Source organism: Petaurus breviceps, unplaced genomic scaffold, assembly GCF_028583685.1.
Source record: "Petaurus breviceps papuanus isolate PSGF00001 unplaced genomic scaffold, PetGlider_PUasm1.0 90416, whole genome shotgun sequence".
Classification (NCBI taxonomy): Eukaryota; Metazoa; Chordata; class Mammalia; order Diprotodontia; family Petauridae; genus Petaurus; species Petaurus breviceps.
Genome location: NW_027187244.1, coordinates 1019916 through 1027388, shown reverse-complemented (window position 1 = coordinate 1027388; position 7473 = coordinate 1019916). Strand labels below are relative to the sequence as shown.

The following is a 7473-nucleotide window of genomic DNA, read 5'->3' as shown; positions in this document are numbered from 1 at the left end:
TAAGAATCAGTTTTTATGTTATCTATAAAGATTAACTTGGCTATTGGTACACTACATGTGAGATATTTATCCTACAGTCACTCAACAGACATACCACTAGTGGAACTGATTCATACCAATCTTGATATTCTCACTAAAAACAAAACCAGAAGATAGAAACTGCACCTAATTGGAAGGATGGTTCAGGTTCTCCTTAGAATTGGAAATAAAGGATTTGATGGCATTGGTTTTATTATGTGTCCACTGGCAGGAACATTTGATCATTTCATATTAAAATACTCATGGGAAGTATTTGCGAAAAGACTACCCTAAGTATAATTTTGGCTTGTGCAACATCTCTTAGAAGGATTCTAAAGGAGAGAAATTCTAGATAGAGATCAATGAGAAGAACCTTTAAATTAAATAGATATACATTTTGATATTCAATGCCTTCAATGCAAAGACAAGAATAGTAAGGACAATATAAACGTGCTGTAAAATAATGGTTCAGGAACAAAAACGAAAAGCACCAACATCTTATTGAATATGCAGAAACCTCACACCTATAAAATACATCTTCTAAGCAAAAGATCATAAGGCAGTGGACATGAACAGCAAAGAGTAACATCATAAAAAATAAGACTGATTTTAATGGACAGGAAAATAATTTGTTACTGATGTGAACCACATCTGATCAGCTATCTTTGCACAGTCCAGTCAAAAACTTGTTAAGAGCAAAGATTAAAATTAAGAAGGCTTGAATAAAAGAAATTAAAAAAGAAAAAGGCACACAATAAAACTAATTCCAACTTAACCAATTTAATCAAGTTAAGATGAAAAATAGTAATGTGTTATCTGAAAAGACATCAACACCAATTACAATAATTTTATACATAAGTTTAATTGGTGCAAACCAATTGCATAAAAAGGAGACCAAAAAAAAGACTAAGAATTGCCTAACTTAGCAAACATATGACTTACTTGCCAAGTAGAGATAGGGCAAAAAAGAGCGATGGTGGTTTAAAAACAGAAACATATCTGAAAACTTTTATGAGGTGGTCATAGGACCTCAGAACCATGAGACACAGTGAGGGAAAAAACCATTTTAAGGAACACTTGGCAAGACACAGTAAGCAATAATCACCTCGAGGACAATGACAAATAAAAGAAGAAAGTGGAGAATAAACACACTGATAGCCAGTTGTGTCATATAAAAAAAAAATGATGAGAGACCTCATCATGAGTGACAAGAAGCTCATGGGAAAATATAGACAAGAGTTGAAAAAGGTGAACAAACAGTTTGATGGATGCTGATCTATCATTAGAGGGAACAAGCATAATCTGGAGATCACAAGAACATTTGAATATCTGAAACTATATAAGTACTCTATATTGTTATGAAGACTTTAAAAAAAATTAAATTGGGGGCAGCTAGGTAGCACAGTGAATAGAGCACCAGCTCTGGAATCAGGAGGACCTGAGTTCAAATCCAGCCTCAGACATTTTAACACATACTAGCTGTGTGACCTTGGGTAAGTCACTTTACCCCAATTGCCCTGCCTTTCCCCCTCCAAAAAGAAAAAAAAAATTAAGTGTCATTCAGCAAATAATCAGCAAAATAATTTTTGTTACCTCACATTGCTAAGGTCAAAGCTAATTTCAAAGCTTTGGAGTAAGTTTCATATTAAACTTCCAAACATTTTCCACAAGAAATAAATTTTTCAATTTTTCAAATTTTTAAATTTCCATTCCATCTGTTCTATAAATAACTGAATGATTCCAATTTTTGGTTAATTATAGTTATGAATTTTCTTCAAGAAAATGGCAGAGAGCCATAAAATCATGAAAGATTTTTAAGTGTTATAATAGCTGAGAGAAAATTTGACTGAATCACTTTCATTTGAGATAATCAGCCTAGTGATATCATACAAATTTCACTGAAGTCATCCTACTCAGATATATCAGCCTACCCTGAAGGTGACCTTGGGTTCATGAAAGCAACAGCAAGAGTCCAAGCTCTGGCAGGGCCTGGTCAAGCTAATAAACTTCAAGTACAGGCCTAACAAATAACTGCCTATCTCGGAGTATGACTCTAGCCAAGTTCAGAAAATCTCATCATCAGAAGTTGGGTCACTAAATAATATTATTTGGTTATAAAAGCTCAAAAAAAAAACTATAGTGAAAAGAATAAAACCACATCAGCAGAAGTGTGGAATCTTTGAAGTAATGATTCAGTCAGCAAGCATTTAATACAAACCTATATCTGGACTAGGGATTGGGAATATAAACATAAAGAATGAAACAAACCTCACTCTCAATAAGCTTAAGATTGTCCACAAAATAAAGTAAAAATCTAGAGAAACAGATAGGATTTCACAGAATTACAAGCCTTATTGAAGAGGAATAAGGCACTAACCCAAGGTGGAACTATGAGGAAAATTAAAGCTGCATGAAAAATAATCCAATTTTAAAAGAATAGCATAGAGGTTAGGAACTGGACCTGTGTCCTTGTAGGTACAATAAACTCCTAGGTGAGGCAACTCCCTTATGCAAGTTTGCATCTTATAGGCTTAGAGACCTGCCTAGAATACTTAAAGGTTAGGTGCCTAGCCCAGGATCACAGAATTTACTTCTTTCTATGGCATCTTTAAGTAGTACCTAAAAATTATGACAAGTTAAAATACTCAAAAGCTTTCTTAAAAGCACTGGGAAAGAAAGAAAGAGGAAAATCATTACAGGACAACCCGAAAGAATGGACTCAAAATTTGTAAAAAAAAAAAAAAAAAAAAAAAAAAAAAAAAAGTAGAAAAGTGAAGACAAGATGGTATTCCCCTTCAAACAACTTTAAAATAACACCTCAAAGAAATTTTGGAGTAGCAGAGCCAAGAGGTCGAAGTTAAACATTGTTGTAGCCTTACATAAATTCGGAATTCAGCAGAAGAGGTCCTACCAGGGTAGGAGACAGATCAGAGCACAGAAGCAACACAGCTTGGCAAAAGAATCACTTAAGTTATGAAGAAAATAACACCTTAAAAAATAAAATTGGCCAAATGGGGAAAAAAAAGGTACAAAACTCACTAAAGAAAATAATTCCTTAAAAATCAGAACTGGGTAAGTGAAAGTTAATGACTCAATAAGACATCAAGAAACAAAAGAAAAAAGATATAGAAGAAAATATGAACTACCAAAAAAAAAAACTGACCTGGAAAATAGATCAAGGAGAGATAATTTAGGATTTACTGGACTACTGGAAAGCCATAATAATAATAAATAAAGAGCCTAGACATTATATTTCAAGAAATTATCAAGGAAAGCTACCCTGATAGCTTAGAGAGGGTAAAACAGAAATTGAAAGAATCCACCCATCACCTCCTAAAAGAGATCCCAAAATGAAAACTCCCAGAGCTCCCAGGTCAAGGAAAAATATTATAAGCAACCAGAAAAAAGCAATTCAAATACCAAGGAGTCATAGATAGCATCACACAAGACTTAACAACGTCTACATTAAAGGAGTGGAGGACTTGGAATATATTTCAGAAGACAAAGGAGCTAGGATTACAACCAAGAATAACCTATTTAGCAAAACAGCATAATCCTTCAGGGAGAAAAAATGGTTATTTAATGAAATAGAGGACTTTCAAGCATTCCTTATTCAAAAGACCAGTACTGAATAGAAAATATGACTTTCAAAGACAAGAGTCAAAAGAAGCATAAAAATATAAATCAAAGAGTAATTGTAAGAGATTCAAAAAAATTAAAATATTTACATTTCCATATGGGAAGATAATATTTATAACTTCTAAGAACTTTAATCATTATTGCAGTATTTGGAAAGATTCTACACAGACAGAGGGCATGAACAGAATCAATTATTTTGGGATAATTTCTAAAAAAAATTATGAAGAGATGAGAAAAAGGGATGCTCTGGAAAAAGGGGAAAGGGAGAAGAATGGCAAAAAAAAAACTCACATAAAAGAGGGGCATAGGGAAGAGTTTTAAAGTAGAAGGGAAAAGGAAAGCAAGGGGAGAAGAGGGACACGCAATACAGAATCTCACTACCATCGGAATTGGTTCAAAGAGGGAAAAATACATATAGACATTCAGTTGAGTAAAGAAATCTATCTCCTCAAAAGAGAAGCGAGGGAAAAGGATGAGGGAGATTTGGTGGAAGATGAAAAAAGGAAGGATTAAGAAAGGCAGTGGTCAGAAGCAAAACAGACTTTTGTGGAGGAACAGGAAAAAGAGAAAGAGAGAAGATTAAACTGAAGAAAATAGGATAGAGGAAAATATAATTAGCAATCATAACTGTGAATGTTAATGGAATGAGCTCACCCATAAAGTAGAAGCAGGCAGCAGAGTGGATGAGAAACAACACAGAAATTCAACACAATGTTTACAAGAGACACACTTGAAAGAAAAAGAGTTAAAATAGACCTAATTAAAAGAGATAATCTGGGAAACTACATATTGCTAAAACAATAAAGCTATATAAAAAATTATAAAAATATATAATATATAAAAATTTTAAAATATTTTAAAAGTTTCTCTGATAAAGGCCTCATTTCTCAAATATATACAGAACTAAGTCAAATTTATAAAAAATGCTATCTACTTCCAGAGAGAGAACTGATGAAATGAGTACAAACTTAAGTATAATTTTCTTGCGTTCTTTTTTTATCTGTTTTTGTGTGTGATATGGCTAATATGGAAATGTTCTCTTCATGATTTCACATGTATAATTGATTATCTGCTTGCCTTCTTAGTAGATAGGGGAGGAATAGGAGAAAGGGAAAGAATTTAGAACTCAAAATTTAAAAAGAAAAGAACATCAAAAACAGATAAATAATTTCAAAAAGAAAAATGAATTTGTAAAAAATAAAGTTACATATATTTTTTTTTAAAAACTCTTCTGAAAATAACCCCATTTTCATTAAAATTCAAATGCAAAAAGTAGCCTTAAATCTCCACCACAAACTGGAAATTGAGAGGTTGTCCATCATTTGGGGAATGGCTGAAAAAGTTGTGGAATATAAATATAATGGAATACTACTGCTCTATAAGAAATGATGGGCAGGCAGATTTGAGAAAAACCTGTAAAGACTAATATGAACTGATGCTGAGTGAAGTAAGCAGAACCAGGAGAATATTGTACACATCAACAGCATTTGTTTTTTCTCATGGTTTTTCCATTTTGTTCTGATTCTTCTTTCACAGTATGACTAACATGGAAATATGCTTAACAGCATTGTACATGTACAACCCATATCAGATTGCTTGCTGTCTTGGAAAAGGGAGAGGAGAAAGAGGAAAAAAAATTGAAATTCAAAATTTTGCAAAAATGAATGCTGAAAATTATCTTTATATGTAATTGGAAAAAAGTAAAATACAATTAAGGAAAAAAAAAGACTTTGGATTTGTGACAAAGTCATAAAGGTCAGTTACGTGTCCTTTTTATTTAAAAAATTAAATTATAAAATTAACAAAATTTCAACAAATATATTTCAGCATATAATTGAAAGAAAAAGAAAACTATATATGGAATAAAAAAATTATGCTTACCAGTGAAAGGAATCAGAAAGGATGAAAGGTACAAAAATATTTGATCTCACATCTAATGCAAATTTCCAATTTTAGAAAGGCTTAAGTCTTCTAGATATTTCCTCTAAACAATAATTAGTACAAAGACTAGACTAGGGGCGGGGAACCTGCAGCCTCAAGGTCACAGGTTCCCCACCCCTGGACTAGAATATAAAAAAGAGAAGCCAGAAATTAAGAGCTATTAGCATTTAGTGCAAAAAAAAAATCACTAATTCAATATTAGAGTTTGATAAATAATGATTAAACTCATAAAGCTGAAATTTAGCTCACTCTAAATGGAATATTGTAGATTACTAATTTATATCTTTAAAGTAGCAGACCATGTTGTGAATTTCCTGACTCGTATCTGTATCAACTGTATTTTATTTAAAAAGCAGATAATACTCATTTTAAAGGCACAAAGTGAAGTAATTAATGTATTTATAAAAAGGAGTTAAGAAAATCTGCTAACTGAAGTCAATTATTTTAAGTAATAAATACTTTCCCATTTCTAAGTGGAGTTTACTAACAATTTTGTTGTTGTTCATAAATTGCTTTACTGACAAATGCCTACTATTTCCTATAACCTAGAAAACATGAAAATCAAAAGAAGGATGAAAATATTCCACAGGACATGAGATACTAGAAGAAAGATATCAGGATACCAGGAGCATTCCTCCACAGTGAGAATTCCACACAACCACAGTGGTGTTAGATGTGCAGTGATGGAGAATCCTATGAGAAGACCTAGTACTTCTTTTGTTTAGCAACACAGGCAAATCTGTAACTCTAGCCTTTGTCGTGCTTTTTTTCCTAATGAACGAGCATTTACTTTACTAACTAAAGAGCTCGATTCCCTGATCTAAACCAATGCTTCTTCCCTTTCAGTGGTATAAGTAATTTCACAATAACCCACTATAACACTTAGCGCTGTGACGACACATAAATAGGTGCTGAATAAATGTTGATTAACTGAATGATTTCTCATACTCCATTTTGCTAAGAAGGAATTTAAAGTAAAGACATTCAAACTAAAACTGAATTCAATAAAAGTTTTTCTATTAAGTCTGCTGATTATTTTAAAAATTCCTTCTACTTAAATTCATGCTGTCTAGATGTCACCTTAATTATCTGACATACTCATTTCTAAGGCCCAGTTTGTATCAAACAGGCAGCCTGAAGGCTGAAACAAAAAGCTATCTCAATTGTTTTCAGGCAATGCTTCTTTTTTTTTTTTCCTTGTCTTTTTGGAGGGGGGAAGGCAGGGCAATGCTTCTTAACCTAGGCTCTTTGAATGTGTGTGTGTGTGTGTGCGCGAGTGTGTGTGTGTGTGTGCGCGAGTGTGTGTGTGTGTGCGCGCGAGTGTGTGTGTGCGCGCGAGTGTAGAGAGAAGTTTAGTTTGACATAATTGGTTTCATTTGTATTCCTATGTATTTAAATGTTATTCTGCGAAGAGTCCATTGGCTCCACCAGACTATCAAAACAGTCTATGACACAAAAAAGAGTACACCAAATAAAGATTAGAAGAAAAAGTAAAATGATCAGATGATATGAACGAAAGAAAAATGTTTCACGTTTTTTGCATACCTAAAAGTACATTTAAATATAAAAACAGACTATATGGAAATTTTAAATTTAATTCAAAAACAAATTTTAATTTTTTAAAACAAGTTGTTTGCTGTTTTAACAAAAGTGATGTTTTATAAAAAAACAAAGAAAAATGAGCAAGCTGTTTTCCAGCTCCAAGAATGTTTATCCAAATGTTCCAAGACATGATTACATGTGCAAATGTAACAGGATTAGGGGCAGCTAGGTGGTGCAGTGAGTAAAATTCCAGCCCAGGAGTCAGGAAGGATCCAGCCTCACACTTCACACACACACACACACACACACACACACACACACACACACACACAC

At 32.9% G+C, this 7473-nt stretch overlaps 1 protein-coding gene across 4 annotated transcripts in view; it reads right to left on the bottom strand.

Annotated features, from left to right (window-relative positions):
* ACP1 (acid phosphatase 1) overlaps nt 1-7473 on the bottom strand; it is a 32305-nt gene that overhangs the window by 7933 nt on the left and 16899 nt on the right. The window lies entirely within an intron of this gene.